Genomic DNA, 27,297 nt, shown 5'->3' on the forward strand with positions numbered 1-27,297 from the left:
ACATGTTTCAGGCTGAAACTATACCTGGATTTATCATTGTTCCTTAGAATGTGTATATCACTTAGTTTTATTGTTTTGAGCTTTTTGAAAAAAGACTGACAAATTAGCATATACGTTGAATTAACATGTTGAAAAACATACTCGCCAAAACACGAACTCCATGAGAGCAGGGATTTTGTCTTGTTCGTAGCTATAATTCCCAGCAACTAGAAGAAAGTCTACTACATAGTAGGTGCTCAAACATCTGTCGAAAAAATAAGCATTCTTGGAAACAGTGACTGAGCTAATTTGCCTGGACTTAATTTAAAATTTTAAGTTTATATTTTGTATTAAAATCACACTCTTCGAAAAAATATATCACTGGGGCACCTGGGTTGCTCAGTGGTTGAGTGTCTGCCTTTAGCTCAGGCTGTGATTCTGGGGTCCTGGGATCAAGTCCCACATCAGGCCCCCCCGCAGGGAGCCTGTTTCTCCCTCCACCTATGTCTCTGCCTCTCTCTCTCTCTCTCTCTATGAATAAATAAATAAAATCTTTAAAGAAAAAAAGTTTATCATGAGATTTTAACCATTAGAAATTGTATCAACAATTATAAAAACGGTTAATCTTAGTCTTGAAAATAAACCGTAGGGACTTCAGGTTGCCGATGAGGTGGAATAAAAGGAACTAGATTTATCTTCCTTCCTGAAATACCCCAAATCTGCCAAACAAATATATATGAAATAAAAATTTTCAAGACATTGGTTATCAATCAAAGAAGGATGATGGAGGAAAGAAAGAAATATGAGCACTATGATTGCCCCCTTTATTGCATGGAGAAAGTTTCTAAGATGCAATCAATAAAGGCAGACCTGGGCATAGCTCAGTGGTCTCCCAAAACTCGTTCAGAGAAACCAAGGCAGCTAGAATTTGCAAGGCAAATTACAGAGAGGAGAGAACTGCAAAGACAAATGCTGGAGATTTTCGGAGACTGCCCCTTTAGTCTGATCAGTGAGTGCATGGGAGAAAAATATCTGAGGACAGGAAGCACCCAAAAGAACTAGAAGGAATAGTCCTTGGAACTCCTAAAGGGCCTGGAATAATTCCTGTTTCCATTAGCCAGAGTGAAAAACTTCATAATTCACAGAGCACCAGATGGGGTATTCAGAGCAGGGGGATATTACCCCAAACTAAATTATATCAATTATATCATTTACTGGACCTGCCTGAAAAAGCTAAAAAAAAAAAGACCCAAAAGGATCAAATTGTTTCCAAGTCACTGAACTATGTCCCAGAACAAAGCTCAAAAATGTCTGCTATAGGAGGGGCACCTGGGAGGCTCAGTAGTTGAGCATCTACCTTTGGCTCAAGTAGTAATCCGGTGGTCCAGGGATCGAGTCTCACATTGGGCTCCCCACAGGGAGCCTACTTCTCCTTCTGCCTATGTCTCTGCCTCTCTCTGTATCTCTCATAAATAAATAAATAAAATCTTTTTTAAAAGGTCTATAGGAGGGGTGCCTGGGTGGTTCAGTCAGTTAAGTGTCCAACTCTTCATTTTGGCTCATGTCATGATCTCTGGGTGATGAGGTCAAGCCCCACATCTGGATTCATGCTCAGCCAGGTATCTACTCGGGATTCTCTCTCTACCTCTCCCTCTACCCTTCCTGCCTCCCTCTGTCTTTCTCTCTCTCTCAAACAAACAAATAAATCTTTTTTTAAAAATGTCTATAGGAATACAAAAACATTCAACCTTTAAACCAAAGTAAGGGCAGCCCCGGTGGCTCAGCGGTTTAGCGCCACCTTCAGCCCGGGGTGTGATCCTGGGGTCCCGGGATCGAGTCCCGTGTCGGGCTCCCTGCATGGAGCCTGCTTCTCCCTCTGCCTGTGTCTCTGCCTCTCTCTCTCTCTCTCTGTGTCTCTCATGAATAAATAAATAAAAAATCTTAAAAAAAATACTTATAAACCAAAGTAAAATTTGCAATTTCTGGCACCTATCAAATATTAGCAGATGTGCAAAGAATCAGGAAAGATCCCTAATGAGAACAGTAAAAAATGACAGAGTGGAAAAGAGCTTTACCAGTAATTATCTCTGAATTCCATATATTTATATGTTCAAGAAGCTAGAGGAAAATTTTAACATGTTCTAGAGATATGGAAGATTTAAAAAAAAAACACCTAAATTGAATGGAGATGAAAATTATAATATCTAAGTTTAAAAAACACCAAATGGAAAAAATTAAAAAATAAAAATATGCTGAACCTGTTTAATTATGGGGCAAACATTAATTATAAGATAAGATGAATGAACTTGAAAACATAGCAATAGAAATAATCCAATATGAAACTCAGAGAGGAAAAGAGTTTTTAAAAATAAGCACAGAATCAGTGGCATGTGGGAAAACCTTAAGCAGCCTTGTATCTTTTTCTTTTTTTTTTATAATCTATCCTATTAATTAATTAATTAATTTACATTTTTTTAAAATTGGAGTTCAATTTGCCAACATATAGCATAACACCCAGTGGTCATCCCATCAAGTGCCCCACTCAGTGACCGTCACCCAGTCACCCCCATCCCCTGCCCATCTCCCTTTCCACCACTCCGTGTTTACTTCCCAGAGTTAGGAGTCTCTCATGTTCTGTCTCCCTTTCTGATATTTCCCACTTATTTTTTCTCCTTTCCCCTTTATTCCCTTTCACTATTTTTTATATTCCCCAAATGAATGAGAACATATAATGTTTGTCCTTCTCCGATTGACTTATTTCACTCAGCATAATACCCTCCAGTTCCATCCATGTCGAAGCAAATGGTGGGTATTTGTCATTTCTAAAGGCTGAGGAATATTCCATTATATACATAAACCACATCTTCTTTATCCATTCATCTTTCGATGGACACCGAGGCTCCTTCCACAGTTTGGCTATTGTGGACATTGCTGCTAGAAACATCGGGGTGCAGGTGTCCCGGCGTTTCACTGCATCTGTATCTTTGGGGTAAATCCCCAGCAGGGCAATTGCTGGGTCGTAGGGCAGGTCTATTTTTAACTCTTTGAGGAACCTCCACACAGTTTTCCAGAGTGGCTGCACCAGTTCACATTCCCACCAACAGTGTAAGAGGGTTCCCTTTTCTCCACATCCTCTCCAACATTTGTGGTTTCCTGCCTTGTTAATTTTCCCCATTCTCACTGGTATGAGGTGGTATCTCATTGTGGTTTTGATTTGTATTTCCCTGATGGCAAGTGATGCGGAGCATTTTTTCATGTGCATGTTGGCCATGTCTATGTCTTCCTCTGTGAGATTTCTCTTCATGTCTTTTGCCCATTTCATGATTGGATTGTTTGTTTCTTTGCTGTTGAGTTTAGTAAGTTCTTTATAGATCTTGGATACTAGCCCTTTATCTGATACGTCATTTGCAAATATCTTCTCCCATTCTGTAGTTTGTCTTTTAGTTTTGTTGACTGGATCCTTTGCTGTGCAAAAGCTTCTTATCTTGAAGTGAAGATATCTTCATCTTCTTGGATGAAGTCCCAATAGTTCATTTTTGCTTTTGTTTCTCTTGCCTTCGTGGATGTATCTTACAAGAAGTTACTGTGGCCAAGTTCAAAAAGGGTGTTGAGCAGCCTGTGTCTGTGTAATTGGAGTTCTGAAGTGGAAGGACAGAAAAAATATTTGAAGAAATAATAACTTAAGTCAAGATATTAATAAGGAGACTTCTACTTTTGGACTGGATAGAGTAAATGAGGACTGGTATCACCTCTTCTGATTCAGTTAAAAAAAATACATGAATGAAACATTGTTTTCAAGACATTGGACTTCAGAGAATGAAGTATAGGAATCCCAGAGATGGGAAATAAATGAGGAGAGTTGTCAAATGGCCTCAATCTATAGCCTTGAGAGAGCTTGTAGGCCAGAACATTGAGGTAAGGTCGAAGGGATGCCCAGAGTTGAGGAGATGAAGCTGACTGAGAATCTGGGCAGAAGTGCAGCTAGTATTTACAGTATAGGGTATCAGAGTGGAGAGAGCCACAGAGAGAGTTCTGAGCAGAGCATGATTGTGAGGAAAGCACCCAAGTCCAGGGAAACAGCCATCTGAAAGGAGTAGGGGGAACAGTGCATAGCATTCACACAGGGCCAGGTGGGAGCCTGTGCTAACCACAGGACTACAAAAAAATCATAGTTCACAGAGCAGTGGTCAGAGTACTTAGGAAGGTTTTGCCTCTGTAGTGTGGAATTAATTATTCTTAGAATGAATGAGCACTGCTCTAACCCAGCCTAGCAAATCATTAAGCAATCATAAAGTCACAAAAGCCAAATCTAAAAGGATAAAAATGTTTCCAAGTAACTTGTTTCTAAGTGACTTCATTGTTTCCAAGAAACTGAACTACATCAAGAGGATTTGTAGAAATAGAAAAACATCCAGCACCCAGCAATGTTAAAACCACGTTATCTGGCAAGCAATCAAAGATTCCCACATGTGAAAGAGGCAGAAAAACATAACCCATGATAGGGAGAATAACAATCAATCAAAACTGACCCAGGCATGACACAGAAGTTAGCTACCAGACAAGGACATTAAAAACAGTTATTACACTTGTGTTCTTCATATTCAAAAAGTTAAATAGAGGGATCCCTGGGTGGCGCAGCGGTTTGGTGCCTGCCTTTGGCCCAGGGCGCGATCCTGGAGACCCGGGATCGAATCCCACGTCAGGCTCCCGGTGCATGGAGCCTGCTTCTCCCTCTGCCTGTGTCTCTGCCTCTCTCTCTCTCTCTCTCTCTCTCTCTCTCTGTGACTATCATAAATAAATAAAAATTAAAAAGAATTAAAAAAAAAAGTTAAATAGAAACATGGAAGATATTTTCTTAAAGACTGGAATGAAACTTTTAGAGATTAAAACTACCATATCTTAGATGAAGAATACACTGTATGGAATTAAGTGCAGGTTAGATATTGCAGAAGAAAAGATTAATGAATTTGAAAGCATAGAAATAGAAACTGTCCAACATACAGACAGAAAAAAACAAACCAAAAAGAATGAAAGAGCTTCAGTGATATCATTAGAGGGGCAATCCACTGTGGGTCCTAAGGATGCCCATATATTCTTGCAGGTATGCCAAAATTGCAGGATCCTGGCAGGAGTTTATCTAAGCTGTTGCTCAAAATTGTATTTGCAATGAACAGCCTTGACAGATGAGGGAGTGTCTACCCTTAAACAATGAGGATTCTTGCTACTGCTTGCTATTAAAGTCATGAATCCCCAAGTTTAGAGTTCCTCTCTTCTAATGGTAACCCACTGTGTGAGCAGGCTTCCATTATGAGCCCTTTGCATCACCTCCATGAAACTGGGGAATTGTGGAAAACCATCATGAGCAGCAAGGTAGGTCATATTTAGGGCCATAAAACAAGTCTCAATAAAGTTAAAAGGATACAAGTCTTACGAAGTATGCTTTTAGATCACAATAGAATTAAATTAGAAATAAGTAGCCAAAGGATGTAGAAAATCCCCAGATGTTTAGAAATTCAATAACACCTAGGTAACCTCAAAATCAAAGGAGAAATTAAAAGAGATATTATAAAGTATTTTTTAGCTGAATTAAAATGAAAACACAATAGATCAGATGTTGTGGGGTGTCACTGAAATAGTACTTACTGGAAAATTTATAGCATGAAGTGCCTAAATTAGAAAAGAATGATCTTACATTAATGACCTCAAACTTCCAATATAAAATACTAGAGAAAGAAAAAGAGGGTAGACTCAAAGTAAGCAAAAGAAGGAAATAATAAGGATCAAAGCAGAAATCAAGAAAATAAGCAGAACAGAAATCTAGTAGAGGAAAATTAATAGAATCAATAAGTCTACACTAAAACTCTCTTTAAGGAGATCAATAAAATTGATACATTAAAAGCCACACCGATTATAGGGGGAAAAAAGAACATAAATTATCTATTTTAGGAATAAAAGAGGTGACATCATTACAGATTCTAGAGATATTAAAGGAATACTATGTGAATATTACTAACAACTGTATATCAATAAATTCAACAGCTTAGAGGAAATTAACCAATTCCTTTAATGACGCAAATTACCAAAGCTAGATCAAGAAGAATAAAAATTCTGAATAGCCCTATATCTATTAAATAAACTCAACTAGTAGTTTAAAACCTCTCCCATCTCACCCTAGCCCCAACACACATAAAATTACTTAAGGCCAACTTGCATTCAGTGGTAAATTTTATCAAACATTTAAGAAAGATATCATACCAGCTATACACAACCAGGAAGTCGAAGAGAAAGAACTACTTTCCAACTTGTGCTATAAGACCAATGTTAGTCTGATGCCATAGATAGATTAAAACATTACAAGAAAGCTACAGATCAATGTCTTTTATAAAAATAAATGCAAACATTCTCAAAAAAATTTTAGCAACTTAGATCCATGATGATCAAATGGAATTGATTCCAGGAAATTCAGGACTAGTTTAAATATTCAAAATCTTATCCTATTTATTTATTTATTTATTTATTTATTTATTTATTTGAAGTATAGTCAACATACTATATTACATTAGTTTCAGCAGTATGACATTGTGATGCAACATTTATATACATTATGAAATGATCACCATGATAAGTGTATTTGACCATGTGTCCATATACGGTTATTGCAGTCTTATTGACTATATTCCCTGTACTACCCTTTATATCTGTTGACTTATTGTTTTAAAACTGAAGTTTGGGGGCACCTTGCTAGCTCAGTTGGTGGAGCATGTGGTTCTTGATCTCGGGGTCATGAGTTCCAGCACCATATTGGCATGGAGTCCACTTTTAAAAAATAGGGGTGCCTGGGTAGCTCAATCAGTTGAGCATCGACTCTTGATTTCAGCTCAGGTCATGATCTCTGGATCATGAAATCTAGCCACATCAGGCTCCATGTTCAGTGGGAAGTTGGCTTGGGATTCTCTCTCCCTCTCCTGCCCCTTCTCCCACTTGCTCTCTCTCTCTCAAATAGACAGATCTTTAAAATAAATAAATGACACGTAAAAAAAAAAGAAAACTGAAGTTTGTACCTCTTAATTCCCTTCACCTATTTCACATATACCCCACCCCCTTCCATTCTGGCAACCAACAGTTTGTTTTCTATATTTATGACTGTCTCTGTTTTGTTTTGATTTTAGATTCCACATGTGAATAAAATCATATAGTATTTGTCTTCTCTGATTTATTTCACTTAGCATAATACCCACTAGGTTCATCCGCATTGTCATAAGTGGTAAGATTGCATCCTTTTCATAGTTGTGTAATAGAATGCATATGTTGTATTATATATAACGATGATAGATAGATAGATAGATGATAGATAGATAGATACATAGATAGATATCACATCTACTTTAACCATTCATCTATCAATGGACACTTAGGTTGTCTTCATATCTTGACTATTGTAAATGATCCTGCAATGAACAAGGGGTGCATATGTCTTTTCAAATCAGTGTTTTCATTTTCTTTAGATAAATACCCAGAAGCAGAATTGCTTTGTATGGTATTTCTATTTTTAATTGAAAAATTGATTGATTTAATTCACCATGTTAGCTGACTCAAAAAGAGAAACCTCAATAGATATGAAAAGGCATTTGACGAAATCCAGCATCCATTACCAATAAAACTTTTAGCAAAGTGAATTATAAAGAAACTTCCTGAACCTAATAAAGGACACCTAAAACCAAAAACAAAAAAGCAAAACAACTATAGCTAACATCATACTTACTGTTAAAAAATTGAAGGCTAAAATAAAAAATGAATCAGGAAGAAAACATTATGTCTACTACCACAGGTTTTATTCAACGCTGTACTGGTCATTCTAGCCAAGGCAATCAGTCAAGAAACAAAAAAGTCATCCAGTTTGGAAGAAAAGAAGTAAAACCATTTATTCCCAATGATCATCTATGTAGGATATTCAGTGAGTTTTTCAGAAAAGCTTCTAGACTAATAAGTGAATTAATCAGTGTTGCAGGATACAAGATCAATGTGCAAAAATAAAATGTATTCAGAAATCTCCAGGCCCAGCTGGCGTCATTAAAAAATTCTAACAAAATTTAAAGAAGAAATAACTCCAATCCTACAGTCTCTTCCAGAAAACAGAAGAGGAAGGAACATTTCCCAATTCATTTTATGAAGCCAGCATTACCTGAGTACCAAATCCAGGCAAAAAAAAAAAAAAAAAAAAAGGAAAAAAAAATAAGAAAAAAATTATAGAGGCACCTGGGTGTCTCAGTGGTTGAGCATCTGCCTGTGGCTCAGGTTGTGATCCCGGGGTCTTGGGATCGAGTCCCAAGGAGCCTGCTTCTCCTTCTGCCTATGTATCTGTCTCTCTCTCTAGGTCTCTCATGAATAAATAAATAAAATCTTAAAAAAAAAGAAAGAAAATTACAGACCAATTTTCCTGATTAACACAGATGCAAAACTCCTCAACAATTATTGGCAAATTGAACTCAGTATTGTGGAAAAATAGTAAAATCATTTGCAAATCACATATCTAACCACAAACTTATATCAAATAGTATATTTAAAACTCTGTGCAACAGTAAGGAAATGATCAATTTGGTGAAAAGATAGACAAAGCTGTGAACAGGTAATTCATCAAATAGAATAGAGTAACTAATGGCAACTGAGTGTGTGGAATGATGCTCAACATCAGTGGCCATTAGATGCAAATTAAAACAATGATGAGATACTTATAAAATTATCTAAAATCAAGAAATCTGAACACATCAAATGTTGGCAGGGATATGGAGGAATTCAAATTCTCATGCACTGTCAGTGGAAATGTCAAATGTCACAACGGCTTGGAAAAGTTTGTCAGCTTCTTAAAAAGTTAAACATATGCCTACATACGACTCAGCAATTCCACTCAAGGTGTTCTATTCAAGAGAAAAGAAAGCATGTGTCCATATCAACACTTGGACACAAATGTTCATAGCAGCTTTATTTGCAGTAACCAAAAACTGGAAATAGCCCAAATGTGCATCCATGGGAGAATGGATAAACAGTTGTGGTAAAGTCATAAATAGAATACTATTTAGCAATAAAAAGAAAAGAACTCTCTCAAAATAATTATGCTGAATATAAAAAAAGCAGACATAAAAGAGCCTATAAAAGAGGTTCTGCCCATTTATATAAAGTTCTAGAAAATGCAAGCTAGGCTGGGAATGGAGGGTTACCAAGCGGCACAAGAAAACTATCTGGGTGTTCGACATCATCACCTAGATTGCAATGATGGTGTCATGCGGGTACACATACGGCAAAATGTATCAAATTGTACATTCTAAATATGTGTAGTTTATCTGATGCCATATATCTCAATAAAAGTGTTTTAAAAATTAACTGTTTATTTCTCTGTTGCCTCACAATCTATACTGGTTTAGCATCTGCTGATGGTAGTTCTTTCAATATCTCACAATTCTGCCTGTGTTTGGAGGCCCATCTAACAAAGGTTTTTCTTTAGAGGCACCTGGGTAGCTGAGTCAGTTAAGCATTCGACTTGAGCTCAGGTCATGATCTTGGGCAGAGATCCTGAGATCGAGCCCCACGTCGGGCTCCCCACTCAACAGAAAATCTGCCCCCAACTCCTGCTCATACTCTTTCTTTTTTTTTAATTTTTATTTATTTATGATAGTCTCACAGAGAGAGAGAGAGAGGCAGAGACACAGGCAGAGGGAGAAGCAGGCTCCATGCACCGGGAGCCCGACGTGGGATTCGATCCAGGGTCTCCAGGATCGCGCCCTGGGCCAAAGGCAGGCGCCAAACCGCTGCGCCACCTAGGGATCCCTGCTCATACTCTTTCTTAAATAAATAAAATCTTTTAAAAGTGAAAAAAAAAAAAAAAAAAAAAATGCCTTCTCTTCTAAAACAACCCCTGCTAATTGCAGCCCAAAGTGACTCACCTCTGCATTCTTAAGTAACCTTTAGATATGTAACTAACAAATACTGCCTTGAATCATAAATAATTATACATAATCTTACTGGATTATATACTTCTAGAAATCTTACAGTTTGGAATACCAATTACACCTGATACTCCCCCCCCCCCCCAAAAAAAAAAAACAACTAAAAAATATAGTCAACACTTTTAATTGCTTTGTGCCAGGAACACACACATTACATCACAAAAACCTTATGTCTGATGTAAATATAGCCATCCCCATTCACACAGGAGAAAGCTGTGGCTTACAGAAATTAAGTGATTTGCTTAAGATGGTATGACTAATAGTTGATAAAACCAGAAGTTGAACCCAGGACTGTTGTTAACCACTACTAGGCAAAGAGAATCTCAAGTAGACTCCCCATTGAGCATGGAGCCCTATGTAAGGCTCGATCCCAGGATTCTGAGATCATGACCTGAGCCAAAACCAAGTCAGACACTCAACCGACTGAGCCACCTAGGCGCTCCTTAAATTGATGTTATATTGATTGTATAAGATAATAACTAACATTGTGAATTACGTGTTCATTCTTTTCCTGAATACATATACTGAGGCCATTTTGATATGTTAGTAACTTTTAGATTCATAGAAACTGAGGAATTTCAGATCTATTAGATGTTAGCTAGTCCAACTTCTATTCACTATAGGAATCAATTGAAGAACACCAAAAAATAAAAATAAAAAAAAGTTTTTTAACTTGCTTACTTGCATTATTTCTAGACCTGAGGGATGGCTGGAATGACCTGAAGGACCATTTTCTAGGCCTAGAGGATGTACTACCTCAAATATGACTCATTCAGAGGTAGAATCTTAACTTTCAGAGATCTTTGCTTATATGACCCTTTTGAAGACTGTACCAAATTTTAAGTTCATAGTGTTGTGTTCTTTTTCCTGAAATAAGGCCTACCAAACTGAATAATCTATGGGGCCCAGAACTCAGCTCATTTTTGGAAAAAGTGATGTAGCCTCTACCAATTAGTAGCCTCATCTGTCTTCTGGAGCTTCAGAGAAGACATCTGATTCCATAGGATCCACTTTCAAATATTTTAAGACTTCAGAAAGTTTGTTTCCATTATCTCATGATACTTATTTTCCAGATTTTTCCAGATTAACAGTATCTATTAAGGGCTCTTTATATGATAAACACTGTGGCAATCTTGTTACATGAACTATCTCATTTAGACCTGCGCATCCACCCAGTGGGGAAGAGGTATGATTTCCACTTTATGAATGAAGGCAGCAAGATTTGAAAAGATTGTGTAACACATCCAAGATCATACAGCTCAAATATTGAGTGGATTATTACAAAACTCATGCATTCAACAGCTATGTCATATTATATTTTTAATTTTTTTCTGAACATACTCCTGCATGTGTGTGTCTATGTGTGTATTGATTCCTAAAGTGAGAATTCCATGCAATCTTTTTGTAAAGGATTTGTTACCATTCATCAAAAATTGTAAATCTACACTTCGGCCCAGAAATTGTGTTTTTGTTGATCTACCCTAAAGATGTAGACAAGGTCCATGTGTAGGAGGCTGATTAAGGAACTTATCTAAATTTTTATGTCTGTGATTTAGAAACTAAAAGCAATTTTTAAAAATAATTTCTTTTGTGGAAGAAAATGACATGTGTCTATAAAATGTTTTGCAGTTAGAAGAAAACACTCCAAACTGTTCATATCAGCCAACCATGGGGAACAGGTAGGGGATGAAGTTGCTGGCACTTCAACTAGTTATTTCTTACAGTTTTGTACTATTTGTTTTTTTACAATAAGGACATGTTACATTTATAATAAATGATAGCTTTTATTTTTCCAGCTGTGATCTCACCAGCTCAGAGAACAATACATCACCAAGAACAGAACATCACATCCATTAATCCCCCTTAACTTTGCATTTGATATTTTGTCCGCCTACAGTTGGTTTCTATTGAAATTGCATCAGTTAAGACGCCTAGGTCTTTTTCACCGAACCAGAAAGCAGTATGGGTAAAATTGCAAGAGATAAAATCTAATCCAATTATTGTTACTTATTGTTAGGAACAGACTTAAGACTACAGGAAACCTTGGCATTTTCAACATTTGTTCGTGTACCAACCCACATCCTCTTTTTCTATTGATGATATTTACCATTTTCTTGAGTTTTCCAAGGTTCAGAGTTCCTCAAGAAAGTGAAAAAGGACAGGTGGGTGGTGTGCAGATGCAGCTATTCAACAGGGCTTCGGGGTCTTTCAGTCTGTTTGTTTTTTTATAAATGTACATTTATAAATGTAATGCTTTTCCCTAACCCTATAGACAGTTGGTGTTGACAGATTCTTGTGGATCCTTTCAGAGTTTTGTATGCATATTCACATGAGTACTTAAAAAAAAAAAACTTAAGATAGGATTAAATTATATGAACTAGTATACAATTTCTTTTTTTTAAGATTTTAACACTGTATCTTGCATATCTTTCTATATCCTTCATGCAGATCATTCTTTCTAAAGGAAGAGCAGTCTCAATAATGTTTATTTAACCTTTTGACCATCAGTCTTTGCATATATGAGTGAAGGGTAGAGAGGGGAAGGATTTGTGTCCTCCTGAAACTTCAAACGGCAAGGAATATTGGAAGTCCATCTGCTCAAAAATGTGTCCCAAATACTCCACTAACTGGAGGACCAATTAGATGGATAGACTCTTCATTTAGGATATAGATGCTGTTTCTGCAGATTACCTTTGCATTATAGCCCAGAAAGCATTGCCCTATCTCAGGCATTCCTGGCAGTCCCCTCCCACTCACTCAGTCGACCAGGTTCTAGTCTCAAGTCCATGGCTCCCCCACACCTTGGACTCTTAGTAACTCCATCTCTTAGTACTTACTGTTACTTAGTAATTACTTAGTACTTACTTCATACTTAGTACTTAATAAGTACTTGCTAAATACTTAGTACTTACTCCATGTTTTAGTAATCTGCCTCAACCTCTTCCCTTTTTTAGGCAATGCCTTTGGACTCCCTCCCTTCCTTCTGACTCTACTCTCTCTATTGTCCATTTTGTCAAATTGGAATCTCTAGGAAAGAGACTGTCCCTGCCAGACTTGCCCATCAGGATCCATTTGATCCAGGTTAGTCCCAGGAGAGTATTCCTGAACACTCATGGGAGTTGGGAGGTTGGACAACACACAGGGTTGATTGACCATTCACAAACACCCTTTTGCATCAATTATTTTATTTGGGGGATGTTTAAGATAGACTTGGTGAACTTGATTAAGTTCTAGGTAGTCTGATACAATTTGAACTTCTAGATAATGAGAACACTTAGGTGGGCGGATGTAGGAAAGCACAGTCCTAGAAGTGAACGAGGAGGAAGTGAGAGAGGTAGACCAAGGCTTTTGCATGTTTTGTAATTTTGATGGAACTTGGGTGGTGGCTGGAATAATCCCTTAAAAACTCTTTAATGCCATATTAAATGCCATACTTAAATGTCATATTGACATGTATTTGGTCACTTAGGCATGGATTTTAGATGTCAAAACTAGTATGGAATTGTGACAACAACCTCTACTACATGTCAAGGGCATGCAGGAGGCAGATGTATGCAGCATATGCTAGGCATGCGCAAAGTGTGTCACAAATATTAGATCTCATTAGTCCCAGAATCTAGAACAGTCTCTGGCACAAAGGATACCATTAAAAAGAATGATTGGAAAAATCAATGAGTAAATCGGCCCACAAGTGGTAAATGCTGAAGTTATGATTCATATATCTATCCATCTGATTTCAAATTTCTTAGCTACTGTGTTATACTACTTCTCTCAAAGTCTTCTCTCAGTCTATCTCAGTTTAGCTAGTTGATTCTGATCCAGGGGAATCAAATATCCTCTGAGGCAATTCTAGAATTTAGTCTAGTGATTCTCCCCAAGAAAGCATAAGGAAACTCAAGGCCAAAGAATTTGCCAAACACATGCTTGGGGAAAGTAGGTTCAATTTCTGTTCTTGAATGACCCACCTCCCTGAGCCACTCCAATTTAAGAATACTCCAATGTAACTAGAGAGGAATTTCAAGAATTATCTCTGAATCGGCTCTACCTTAGCCAACAATTTGACAAGGCAGGTCAAAAAGTTCACTTCTTTAATCAGCAAATACTTTTTGAGCATGTTCTAAGCACCAAGACCCATGATAGGTGCTGGTGATACCAAGAAGAAAGAAAATTACTGTCTTCCAAGGAGCTCACAGACTAAATGGGAGAGAATCACACAAATGAAGGGCCACAGTACAATAATTTAAAAGTTATAGTGGAAATATATAGAAACATGCAGAGGTACAGGAAGACAGGACTCCAGTCTGCTTGGGTGAGCCAAGGCATACTTTTCAGAGGAGGCAAGGTTTGACCTGAGATGTGAATAATGAGCAGGAGTTTCCCAGACACTTAAGCTGATGTTAGTGTTTAAAAAGAAGGAACAGCACTTACAAAGATAGAGGGGCCTGTCAGAGAACCCTAAACATGAGAGTCTAATATGAGGGGGGAGGGCAGGACCCATGGGCACACAAGTTGGTGCAAACCCAAGGAGAAGCTTTGTATACTGCACTGGGCTGTGCAGATTTGTTCTCTAAGTTCAGAGACACTACCAGAGGATTTACTCAGGGCCTCATCATTGGATCATCATGTTAGAAAGATCATTCCAGCAGCAAAGGATATGATAGGAGGTAGGGCAGTGACAGTCAGGTTGGTTCTGTGAGGCAGTTGGAAAGTAGAAGAAAATATTTTAGTGGGTTAGGTGGAGAAAGAGAAAGAGAGAGGATGCGGGTTCCCTCCTAATTGGTCAGACTCTCAGGGGCCATTAGAGGGCCATTAGACGTGGTCAGTGGTGCATGAGACACCAGAGTCCTTGAGACAACAGAGGAAGAGCAGTAGTGGGTATGGAAAGGGAGTGAGGAACACTATGAGTTCATTTTGGGACATGTCCAATAGTCAGACACAACTAAGGATCTGGAGCACAGGGGAGAGATGTGGTGAAGAGAGATTTGGGAAGTGTCAGCTCTGGCATGGATGGCTCATGGATAATGTCCTGCTCAACCATGTTTGCATACGTAAGGGTCTACACTAAGGACAAAGCCTATTGATAGGACCAACTTTTGCAAGCAGAGATTCAAAATAGTTATTGTTTGAATTTAATCAAGATATATGGATGTACTGAATACACCAAAAGGCTAATTGTTTTTCTTTGGCAGAAAGCCTGAAAATAAAAAATAAATAAAAAATAAATAAAAAATTAAAAATTAAAAAATAAATTAAAAAAAAGAAAGCCTGAAAATTTCCTCTTCTATTGTCTTTTTCTTTATTTTGTATGTGGTGTTGAGGAATGTGCTTTCTACTACTGTGTTCATACAAATACGCTTGCTTTCTGGAAAAAAATCATAAAATCTCTAGAAATTTTTATTTCTTTTATCAAAAAGAAATCTTCAAATGCATCTTTTTATTTTTTTATATTTTTATGTATTTATTTGAGAGAGAGAGAGCACAGAAGGAAGGGGAGAGGCAGAAGGAGAAGCAGACCCCACTGAGCAGTGAGCCTGACCTAGAGTTCCATCCCAGGACCCCGAGATCATAACCTGAGTTGAAGGCAGATGCTTAAGCAACTGAACCACCCAGGGACTCCCAAATGCATCTTTTTAAAGACCCATTACACTGTGTTGGTTTCTCAATCCCTCTAATGGCCCCTGAGAGTCTGAACAAAATAAAAAGCCAGTAGTAGAGGAGATATAGAAAGACCACAAGTGAGGAATTATTAAAGTTCCCTCCTGGGAAATTGTGCTATTATAAGGCACAGGGTGATGAGTTTTTGTTATTTTCTCAGTCACAGAAAGTAAGCGAAGTTCCAAGTGCCCCTATAATGTAGTCCTTAAGGCAACTCAGATGAAAATAAAACTAAAGGCAATGCAATTTTCTCACTTCACAGAGTCTTAGAATCAGAAACTCGCTTCTAAGAGCAGAAAGAGTACATTCTTATTTGAAATTTTACTTTAGGGATTTGGGTGGTTCAGTGGTTGAATACCTGCCCTTAGCTCAGGTTGTGAACCCGGAGTCCTGGGATCGAGTCCTGTATCAGGCTCCTCAAGTGAGCCTGCTTCTCCCTCTGCCTGTGTTTCTCTTTTTTTTTTTTTTAATTTATTTTTTATTGGTGTTCAATTTACCAACATACAGAATAACCCGCAGTGCCCGTCACCCATTCACTCCCACCCCCCGCCCTCCTCCCCTTCTACCACCCCTAGTTCGTTTCCCAGAGTTAGCAGTCTTTACGTTCTGTCTCCCTTTCTGATATTTCTCACACATTTCTTCTCCCTTCCCTTATATTCCCTTTCACTATTATTTATATTCCCCAAATGAATGAGAACATATAATGTTTGTCCTTCTCTGATTGACTTACTTCACTCAGCATAATACCCTCCAGTTCCATCCACGTTGAAGCAAATGGTGGGTATTTGTCGTTTCTAATGGCTGAGCAATATTCCATTGTGTACATAAACCACATCTTCTTTATCCATCATCTTTCGTTGGACACCGAGGCTCCTTCCACAGTTTGGCTATTGTGGACATTGCTGCTAGAAACATCGGGGTGCAGGTGTCCCGGCGTTTCACTGCATCTGTATCTTTGGGGTAAATCCCCAGCAGGGCAATTGCTGGGTCGTAGGGCAGGTCTATTTTTAACTCTTTGAGGAACCTCCACACAGTTTTCCAGAGTGGCTGCACCAGTTCACATTCCCACCAACAGTGCAAGAGGGTTCCCTTTTCTCCGCATCCTCTCCAACATTTGTGGTTTCCTGCCTTGTTAATTTTCCCCTTTCTCACTGGTGTGAGGTGGTATCTCATTGTGGTTTTGATTTGTATTTCCCTGATGGCAAGTGATGCAGAGCATTTTCTCATGTGCATGTTGGTCATGTCTATGTCTTCCTCTGTGAGATTTCCGTTCATGTCTTTTGCCCATTTCATGATTGGATTGTTTGTTTCTTTGGTGTTGAGTTTAAGAAGTTCTTTATAGATCTTGGAAACTAGCCCTTTATCTGATAGGTCATTTGCAAATATCTTCTCCCATTCTGTAGGTTGTCTTTAGTTTTGTTAACTGTATCCTTTGCTGTGCAAAAGCTTCTTATCTTGATGAAGTCACAATAGTTCATTTTTGCTTTTGTTTCTTTTGCCTTCATGGATGTATCTTGCAAGAAGTTACTGTGGCCGAGTTCAAAAAGGGTGTTGCCTGTGTTCTCCTCTAGGATTTGATGGAATCTTGTCTCACATTTAGATCTTTCATCCATTTTGAGTTTATCTTTGTGTCTGGTGCAAGAGAGTGGTCTAGTTTCATTCTTCTGCATGTGGATGTCCAATTTTCCCAGCACCATTTATTGAAGAGACTGTCTTTCTTCCAATGGATAGTCTATCCTCCTTTATCGAATATTAGTTGACCATAAAGTTCAGGGTCCACTTCTGGGTTCTCTATTCTGTTCCATTGATCTATGTGTCTGTTTTTGTGCCAGTACCACACTGTCTTGATGACCACAGCTTTGTAGTACAACCTGAAATCTGGCATTGTGATGCCCCCAGCTATGGTTTTCTTTTTTAAAATTCCCCTGGCTATTCGGGGTCTTTTCTGATTCCACACAAATCTTGAAATAATTTCTTCTAACTCTCTGAAGAAAGTCCATGGTATTTTGATAGGGATTGCATTAAACGTGTATATTGCCCGGGGTAACATTGACATTTTCACAATATTAATTCTGCCAATCCATGAGCATGGAATATTTTTCCATCTCTTTGTGTCGTCCTCAATTTCTTTCAGAAGTCTTCTATAGTTTTTAGGGTATAGATCCTTCACCTCTTTGGTTAGGTCTATTCCTAGGTATCTTATGCTTTTGGGTGCAATTGTAAATGGGACTGACTCCTTAATTTCTCTTTCTTCAGTCTCATTGTTAGTGTATAGAAATGCCACTGATTTCTGGGCATTGATTTTGTATCCTGCCACGCTACTGAATTGCTGTATGAGTTCTAGCAATCTTGGGGTGGAGTCTTTTGGGTTTCCTATGTAGAGTATCATGTCATCGGTGAAGAGGGAGAGTTTGACTTCTTCTTTGCCAATTTGAATGCTTTTAATGTCTTTTTGTTGTCTGATTGCTGAGGCTAGGACTTCCAGTACTATGTTGAATAGCAGTGGTGAGAGTGGACATCCCTGTCTTGTTCCTGATCTTAGGGGAAAGGCTCCCAGTGCTTCCCCATTGAGAATGATATTTGCTGTGGGCTTTTCGTAGATGGCTTTTAAGATGTTGAGGAAAGTTCCATCTATCCCTACACTCTGAAGAGTTTTGATCAGAAATGGGTGCTGTATTTTGTCAAATGCTTTCTCTGCATCTAATGAGAGGATCATATGGTTCTTGCTTTTTCTCTTGCTGATATGATGAATCACATTGATTGTTTTACGGGTGTTGAACCAGCCTTGTGTCCCGGGGATAAATCCTACTTGGTCATGGTGAATAATTTTCTTAATGTACTCTTGGATCCTATTGGCTCTTATCTTGTTGAGAATTTTTGCATCCATGTTCATCAGGGATATTGGTCTGTAATTCTCCTTTTTGGTGGGGTCTTTGTCTGGTTTTGGAATTAAGGTGATGCTGGCCTCATAGAACGAGTTTGGAAGTACTCCATCTCTTTCTATCTTTCCAAACAGCTTTAGGAGAATAGGTATGGTTTCTTCTTTAAACGTTTGATAGAATTCCCCTGGGAAGCCATCTGGCCCTGGACTCTTGTGTCTTGGGAGGTTTTTGATGAGTGCTTCAATTTCTTCCCTGGTTATTGGCCTGTTAAGGTTTTCTATTTCTTCCTGTTCCTGTTTTGGTAGTTTGTGGCTTTCCAGGAATGCGTCCATTTCTTCTAGATTGCCTAATTTATTAGCGTATAGCTGTTCATAATATGTTTTCAAAATCGTTTGTATTTCCTTGGTGTTGGTAGTGATCTCTCCTTTCTCATTCATGATTTTATTAATTTGAGTCTTCTCTCTCTTCTTTTTAATAAGGCTGGCTAATGGTTTATCTATTTTATTAATTCTTTCAAAGATCCAACTCCTGGTTCTGTTGATCTGTTCCACAGTTCTTCTGGTCTCGATTTCGTTGAGTTCTGCTCAAATCTTTATTAACTCTCTTCTTCTGCTGGGTGTAGGATCTATTTTCTGTTTTTTCTCTAGCTCCTTTAGGTGTAACGTTAGCTTTTGTATTTGAGTTCTTTCCAGTTTTTGAATGGATGCTTGTATTGTGATGTATTTCCCCCTTAGGACTGCTTTTGCTGCATCCCAAAGATTTTGAATGGTTGTGTCTTCATTTTCATTAGTTTCCATGAATCTTTTTAATTCTTCCTTAATTTCCTGGTTGACCCTTTCATCTTTAGCAGGATGGTCCTTAACCTCCACATGTTTGAGGTCCTTCTAAACTTCTTGTTGTGATTTAGTTCTAATTTCAAGGCATTATGGTCTGAGAATATGCAGGGGACAATCCCAATCTTTTGGTATCGGTTCAGACCCGATTTGTGACCCAGTATGTGTTCTATTCTGGAGAAAGTTCCATGTGCACTTGAGAAGAATGTGTATTCAGTTGAGTTTGGATGTAGAGTTCTATAGATATCTGTGAAATCCATCTGGTCCAGTGTATCATTTAAAGCTCTCATTTCTTTGGAGATGTTGTGCTTAGAAGACCTATCGACTATAGAAAGAGCTAGATTGAAGTCACCAAGTATAAGTGTATTATTATCTAAGTATTTCTTCACTTTGGTTATTAATTGATTTAAATATTTGGCAGCTCCCACATTCGGGGCATATATATTGAGGATTGTTAAGTCCTCTTGTTGGATAGATCCTTTAAGTATGATATAGTGTCCCTCTTCATCTCTCACTACAGTCTTCGGGGTAAATTTTAGTTTATCTGATATAAGGATGGCTACCCCTGCTTTCTTTTGAGGACCATTTGAATGGTAAATGGTTCTCCAACCTTTTATTTTCAGGCTGTAGGTGTCCTTCTGTCTAAAATGAGTCTCTTGTAGACAGCAAATAGATGGGTCCTGATTTTTTATCCAGTCTGAAACCCTGCGCCTTTTGATGGGGTCATTAAGCCCGTTCACGTTCAGAGTTACTATTGAAATATCTGAGTTTAGTGTCATCATGATATCTATTCAGTCCTTGTTTTTGCGGACTGTTCCACTGAACTTCTTCTTAAAGGGGAATTTTAAGAGTCCCCCTTAAAATTTCTTGCAGAGCTGGTTTGGAGGTCCCATATTGTTTCAGTTGCTGCCTGTCTTGGAAGCTCTTTATCTCTGCTTCCATTTTGAATGAGAGCCTTGCTGGATAAAGTATTCTTGGTTGCATGTTCTTCTCATTTAGGACCCTAAATATATCCTGCCAGCCCTTTCTGGCCTGCCAGGTCTCTGTGGAGAGGTCTGCTGTTACCCTAATACTCCTCCCCATAAAAGTCAGGGATTTCTTGTCTCTCTTGCTGCTTTAAGGATCTTCTCTTTATCTTTGGAATTTGCAAGCTTCACTATTAAATGTCGAGGTGTTGAATGGTTTTTATGATTTTAGGGGGGGATCTCTCTATTTCCTGGATCTGAATGCCTGTTTCCCTTCCCAATTAGGAAAGTTTTCAGCTATAATTTGTTCAAATACATATTCTGGCCCTCTGTCCCTTTCGGCGCCCTCGGGAACACCAATTAAACGCAGGTTTTTCTTCCTCAGGCTGTCGTTCATTTCCCTTAATCTATCTTCATGGTCTTTTAATTGTTTGTCTCTTTTTTCCTCAGTTTCCCTCTTTGCCATCAACTTGTGTTCTATGTCACTGACTCATTCTTCCACCTCGTTAACCCTCGTCGTTAGGACTTCTAGTTTGGATTGCATCTCATTCAACTGATTTTTAATTTCTGCCTGATTAGCTCTAAATTCTGCAGTCATGAAGTCTCTTGAGTCCTTTATACTTCTTTCTAGAGCCACCAGTAGCTGTATAATAGTGCTTCTGAATTGGCTTTCTGACATTGAATTGTAATCCAGATTTTGTAACTTTGTGGGAGACAGGACTGTTTCTGATTCTTTCTTTTGAGGTGAGCTTTTCCTTCTAGTCATTTTGCTCAGTGCAGAGTGGCCAAAAGCAAGTTGTATTGGGAAAAGGAGAAAAAGAGAGGAAAGAAGGAAAGAAAAGAGAAAGAGAAAAAAAAGGAAAAAAAAAAGGAAGAAAAAGAGAAAGAAAAAGAAAGAAAGGGGAAAAAAGGGTGGGGGAAGCAAACAAATCAGAAAGCAAAGCAAAACAAAACAAAACAAAAAACAAAAAACAAAAAACCCACCGGGGAGTATCTTCTGATTCTGTACACTTCTGGCTTCCCCTGGAACTTGTCCGTCTAGCTGGTGTTCTGGGGGAGGGGCCTGTTGTGCTGATTTTCAGGTGTTAGCAGTTGGGGGAGCTGCTGTGCCCCTGCCTGGTGCAGGGCTCAGTGGGGGGTTGTTTACCCCGTGAGGCCGCAGGAGGAACAGCCCCAGTGGCGGGGCAGCTCTGGAAACCTGGATTCAGCTCCCGCAGTAGCTCCGGAGCTCTCCGTCTGCAGGGCCTGGAGGCTCCGGGCGGGGCCGCTGATCTGCTCAGCTGGGGCAGGAGCGTCCTGCTGTCCTGGGCCCTCCCGGCCTCTGCCTGTCCCGGGGGAGGCCGGATCCTGGGCTGTGTCCCGGCGCCCTGTGCTCCGGGGCCTGCGCTGTTGGATTCGCGCTCCCGGGCCGCGCAACCCCCTCCGCGGAGCCGCCGCCCGAGCCCCCCCCGAGCTGCTCCCGCCCCTCAGCCCCCTCCGCGGAGCCGCCCCCGAGCCCACGAGCTGCTCCCCCCCGCAGCCCCCTCCGCGGAGCCGCCCCCGAGCCCCCCCGAGCTGCCCCTGGACCGCAGCCCCCTCCGCGGAGCCGCCCCCGAGCCCCCCGAGCTGCTCCGGGTCCCGCGTGCGCGCTGCAGCCCTTAGGGAGCTCGGGGCGCTCTCCCGGGGCGCAGGTGCCTGTTACTGTCCCCGGGAGCCCGAGGGCATCCCCGCCCTCCTGGGTCCTGCTCCACCTCCCTGCGAGCCCCTTTCCCCCGGGAAGGTCGGTGCAGCTCCTGCTCCTCCGGGACGGGGCTCTCCTGTCCTGGGGACCCTCGCCCCGGCCTCAGCCCGGCTCCTCGCGGGCCCCTCCCCCTTGGAGGCCTTTTGTTTCTTTATTTCTTTTTCCCCGTCTTCCTACCTGGATAGAAGCACGAACTCTTCTCACTGTAGCGTTCCAGCTGGTCTCTCTTTAAATCTCAGGCCGAATTCATAGATTTTCAGGATGATTTGAAGGTTTTCTAGGTAATTTGGTGGGGACAGGTGACTTGGGGACCCTACTCTCCCGCCATCTTGCCCCTCCCCCCCGTGTTTCTGCCTCTCTCTGTCTCTCCCTTTGTCTCTCTCTCTGTCTCTCAGGAATCAATTAAGTAAAATCTTTAAAAAAAAAAAAAAGAAATTTTATTTTAAGCTCGGCTTTGTGCTTGGCTTAACTGCCTTCAGTCTTAAGTTCTATCATTAGGGGAGGTCCCACTTCTTCTCTTCCAATATGGGAAATAAAGGAGGTACAACTTTTAGAGTATCAGAGACAGTGGCATTTATAGATCATGTCTAGCCCTTGCACTTCACAGATAAGGATACTGAGGCCAGGAGATGAAGGGGCCTGGCCCTGCCCTAACCATCATTGCTGTCCGGAGAGGTCGTGGGCTGCGGCAGGAAAGAACTGGTAGATCAGACTGACCCAGGTTCTGGCTCTGCTATGAGACCTTATGCAGCTCTGGTTACCTCTCTGAGATTTCAATACATACAGAAAATAAAAAGGCTGGGTTATAAATCTCTATGGTCACTTCAAAGGTTTGCATCCTGCAAGTGCTCTTTCGTTGGTTGGTTAGTTTTACTGATTTATGTATTTTATTTTAAAGATTTTATTTATTCATTCAAGAAAGAGAGAGAAAGCAGGCACAAGCGCCAGCATTATCACTTATTCCTTGTGGGATGCTGGACAAGTTATTCTCCAAGCTTTAAATTCCCTAGCTGTAAAATGTGAGTAATCCCTGCCTTGCATACTTTACCAGGAGCATTGGAGTATTACAAAGAGCAAATGATACAATATAAGCAAAAAAACAAAACAAAACAAAAAACAAAAAACAACCTTTATAAATGTTTAGTATCGGGCAGCCCAGGTGCCTCAGCGGTTTAGTGCTGCCTTCGGTCCAGGGTGTGATCCTGGAGACCTGGGATCAAGTCCCATGTCGGGCTCCCTGCATGGAGCCTGCTTCTCCCTTTGCCTGTGTCTCTGCCTCTCTCTCTCTCTCTCTTTCTGTATGTCTCTCATGAATAAATAAATAAATAAAATCTTTAAAAAAAGAAAAATCCAGGTCTTCCCTACTGTATCTTTCTTTCCTGTGTATTTCTTTACCTCTCACACAAAACACTTCACTTTTGAGGTTTCTGATCACCAATTGTGTAGCAGTTTTCCTTAATAAGCAAGTCTCCAACACCAGCCAAGTGGCTGCCAATTGAGTTCAATTCTGACACTAACTACCTGAAGATAGAATCAGAGCCCACAGATTAAGATCTCAATCCCACAAGACTGCCCCCAGCCCACACACATACTTCAGATGTCAGTCGCAAGCCCAGTTTGTCACCTATATTTCTGACCAACCAGCTATAGATTGGAGGTTTCAGTGACACCCCTCTTTGAGTTTGATTAATTTGCTAGAGTGGTTTACAGAACCCAGGGAAACACTTAGGTTTACCAATTTATTAAAGGATATAATAACAGATAGAAAAGCCAGATAAAGAGATACATATATGGGGGAGGTCTGGGAGAGTCTCAAGCACAGGAGCTTCTATCCCCATGGAGTTGTGGAGTCCATCACCCTCCTGATGTGGATGTACTTCCTAATCTAGAAGCTCTCCAAACCCTATGCTACTGGGACTTTATGGAAGCTTCCTCAAATAGGCATAATTAATTATACAGTCCATTTCTAATCCCCCTTCTCTCCCTGGAAGATGGAGGGTTAGGCTGAAATTCTAAACTTCTAATCATGGCTTGGTCTTTCTGCTGACCCAGGCAGGAGCCCAGAGAAAAGATGTTCCTAGTGCTCTTATCACTTAGCAATTTATAAGGGTTTTAAAAGGCCTGTGTCAGGAAGGGAGTTAAAGATAAATACTAGAACAAGCTGTGGTTCTAGTGTTCTTATCACTTAGGAAATTGCAAGGGTTTCAGGAGCTCTGTGTAGGAACCAGAGGGAGAGACCAACACATATGTTTTATTTTATTTCACAATAATAAAGGAATATTATAACAACTCTATGCCCCCACCCCCGGCCAATCATCAACTTGGGTAAGAATGGATGGATTCCTTGAAAGACATAATGTCCTAAATCTTATTCAATAAAAAGTAGGTGTCCTAAATAGCCTGATTGAAGAAATTGAAATTATAGTTAATTTTCCACAAAGAAAGTTCCAGACCCAGATGGCTTAACTGATAAATTCTACCAATGGGTTTTATAAGGTTGCTGGATACAAGACTGATGGACAAAAAAAAAAAAAAAAAGAAAGAAAGAAAAAAATCTATTATATTTCTATATACCATCGGTAAACAATTAGAAAATGTAATTTAAAAATAATGACATTAAAGATAGCATCAAGACTATGAACTACTTAGGGGTAAATCTGACAAAAGATACATAAAATCTATACAGTGAAAATTATAAAAGTTTATTTAGGAAGACCGAAATAAAAGGAGTAACATACTGTGCTCACAGGTCAGAAAACTCAATATTGCTAAGATGTATTTTCTCCCTAAACTGATTTATAGATTTGTCACAACCCCGGTCAAAATCATGGCAGGTTTTTTGTAAAAGTTGAAAAACCGATTTCATAAGTTACATAAAAATAAAGGATCCATAGTGCCAAAACAAATTTCCTTTATTTGAATTCAATTAGCCAACATATAGTACATTATTAGCTTCAGATGTAGAGTTCAATATTCATCAGTTGCATATATCACCCAGTGCTCATCACATCACGTGCCCTCTTAATGTCCATCACCCAGTCACCTCATCCCCCATCCGTCTCCCCTCCAGCAACCCTCAGTTTGTTTCCTATAGTTTAGTCTCTCATGGTTTTTCTCCCTCTCTGATGACTTCCCATTCAGTTTTCCCTCCTCTCCCCTATGATCCTATGGTTTCACTCATATATGGAATATAAGAATCAACACAAAACAAGTTCGAAAAATAACAAAGTTTGAGAGTATGACCTAATTTCAAGAATTTTTATAAGTAAACAAAAGGCCTGTGTCAGGAAGGGAGTTAAAGACAAATGCTAGAACAAGCTGTGTTCTAGTGTTCTTATCACCTAGGAAATTGCAAGGGTTTCAGGAACTCTGTGTAGGAACCAGAGGGAGAGACCAACACATAAGTTTTATATTATTTCACAATAATAAAGGAATATTATGAACAACTCTATGCCCCAAAACAATGTTGTATTGACATAATGATAGACAAGTAGAATGGGACCAGGGTAGAAAGCTCCAAAAACAGATCCACATATATATATGAGCAACTAAATTTTGACAAAGTTGCAAAGGTATTCAATGGATAAAGGACAGTCTTTTCAAAAAATGGTCCTGGAACAATCAAATAATCATATGAAAAATAACCAAAGGAAAGTTTAAAAATAAGCAATATGAGAAAATAAGCTTTGATCTATACCTTACACCACACACAAAAATTAATGCAAAACAGGTCATTGGCCTAAATGTAAAACACAGAACTATAGAGTTTCTGGAAGAAAACCCAGGAGATAATCTGCCCTTTGGGTAGACAAAATTTTCTTAGCTATAATACCAAAAACATTGCTCACAAAAGGAAAAAAAATTGATCAACTGGGTTTCATAAAAACTAGGAAATTCTGCCTTTCAAAAGACACTACTAAGGAAATAAAAAGACAAAGTGCAGTCTGAGGGAAAATATTTGCAAATTGTATTTAGTTAAATAACTATTTCTAGAATATGTAAAGATGTCACAAAACTCAATAATAAGAAAACAGCCAATCCAATTAAAAAGTGGGTAATAGGGATCCCTGGGTGGCGCAGCGGTTTAGCGCCTGCCTTTGGCCCAGGGCGCGATCCTGGAGACCCGGGATCGAATCCCACGTCGGGCTCCTGGTGCATGGAGCCTGCTTCTCCCTCTGCCTGTGTCTCTGCCTCTCTCTCTCTCTCTCTGTGACTATCATAAATAAATAAAAAATTAAAAAAAAAAAGTGGGTAATATATTTGAAAGATGCTTCGTCCATGAAAACATAGGGATGGCAAATAAGCCCAGAAAAAGATGCACAACCTCAAGATTATTAGGGAAATGCACACAAAAAGTACAAGGTAACATCACATACCTATTTGAATGGCTAAAATTTTAAAAAGACTTAATATACCAAGTGTTGGACACAATGCAGAAAAACTGGAACTCAGACACTGCTGATGGAAAATGGTTTGACAGTTTCTCAAAAAGTTAAATATATGCCTGCCATATGTTCCAATCAATGCACTCTTAGATATCTAACCAAGAGCGGATCCCTGGGTGGCGCAGCGGTTTGGCGCCTGCCTTTGGCCCAGGGCGCGATCCTGGAGACCCGGGATCGAGTCCCACGTCGGGCTCCCGGTGTATGGAGCCTGCTTCTCCCTCTGCCTGTGTCTCTGCCTCTCTCTCTCTCTCTGTGAGACTATCATAAATAAATGAAAATTTAAAAAAAAGATATCTACCCAAGAGATATGAAAGCATATGTCCATACAAAGATTTATCATGAATTTCCATATTTATAATAGCCAAAGATTGAAAATAAGCTAAATGTCCATCAACAGGTGAACGGATAAAATGATTGTGGTATATCTGTACTGTGATAGGCTGAAAAATTGCCCCCCAAGGACATCCTGATGCCTGGATTGATGTATACCTTATTTGCAAAAAGGGTATTTATATATATGATTATATTAAGGATCCTGAGGTGAAGAGATAATCCTGGATTATTCAGATCAGCCTTAAATACCATCATAAGTGACCTAATCAGAGAGACATGCAGAGGAGAAGGGAACCAGAAGAGCAGGCCATGTGACCACCGGCAGAGATTGCAGTGATGTAGTCACATGGAAAGGAATGTGGACAGCCAGCAGGAGCGGGAAAGGCAAGGGATAATTTCTCCCCTAGAGCCCTACAGGACTTGTCTCGCTGGATTTCAAACTCTTAGCCTCCAGAACTGTGAAAGAATACATTTCTGTTGCTTA

At 39.5% G+C, this 27,297-nt stretch overlaps 1 long non-coding RNA gene across 2 annotated transcripts in view; it reads left to right on the forward strand.

Moving 5' to 3' along the window:
* Window positions 1-27,297, forward strand: part of LOC144312076 (uncharacterized) — a 69,845-nt gene that overhangs the window by 7,297 nt on the left and 35,251 nt on the right. Inside the window, exon 2 of one of the 2 annotated variants that reach the window (XR_013377522.1) lies at window positions 12,935-13,061. The exons of the other annotated variant lie outside the window; for it this stretch is intronic. This is a non-coding gene — a long non-coding RNA (uncharacterized LOC144312076). The remainder of the gene's footprint in view (window positions 1-12,934; window positions 13,062-27,297) is intronic. 2 annotated transcript variants of the gene reach the window in all.

Source organism: Canis aureus, chromosome 4, assembly GCF_053574225.1.
Source record: "Canis aureus isolate CA01 chromosome 4, VMU_Caureus_v.1.0, whole genome shotgun sequence".
Lineage (NCBI taxonomy): Eukaryota > Metazoa > Chordata > Mammalia > Carnivora > Canidae > Canis > Canis aureus.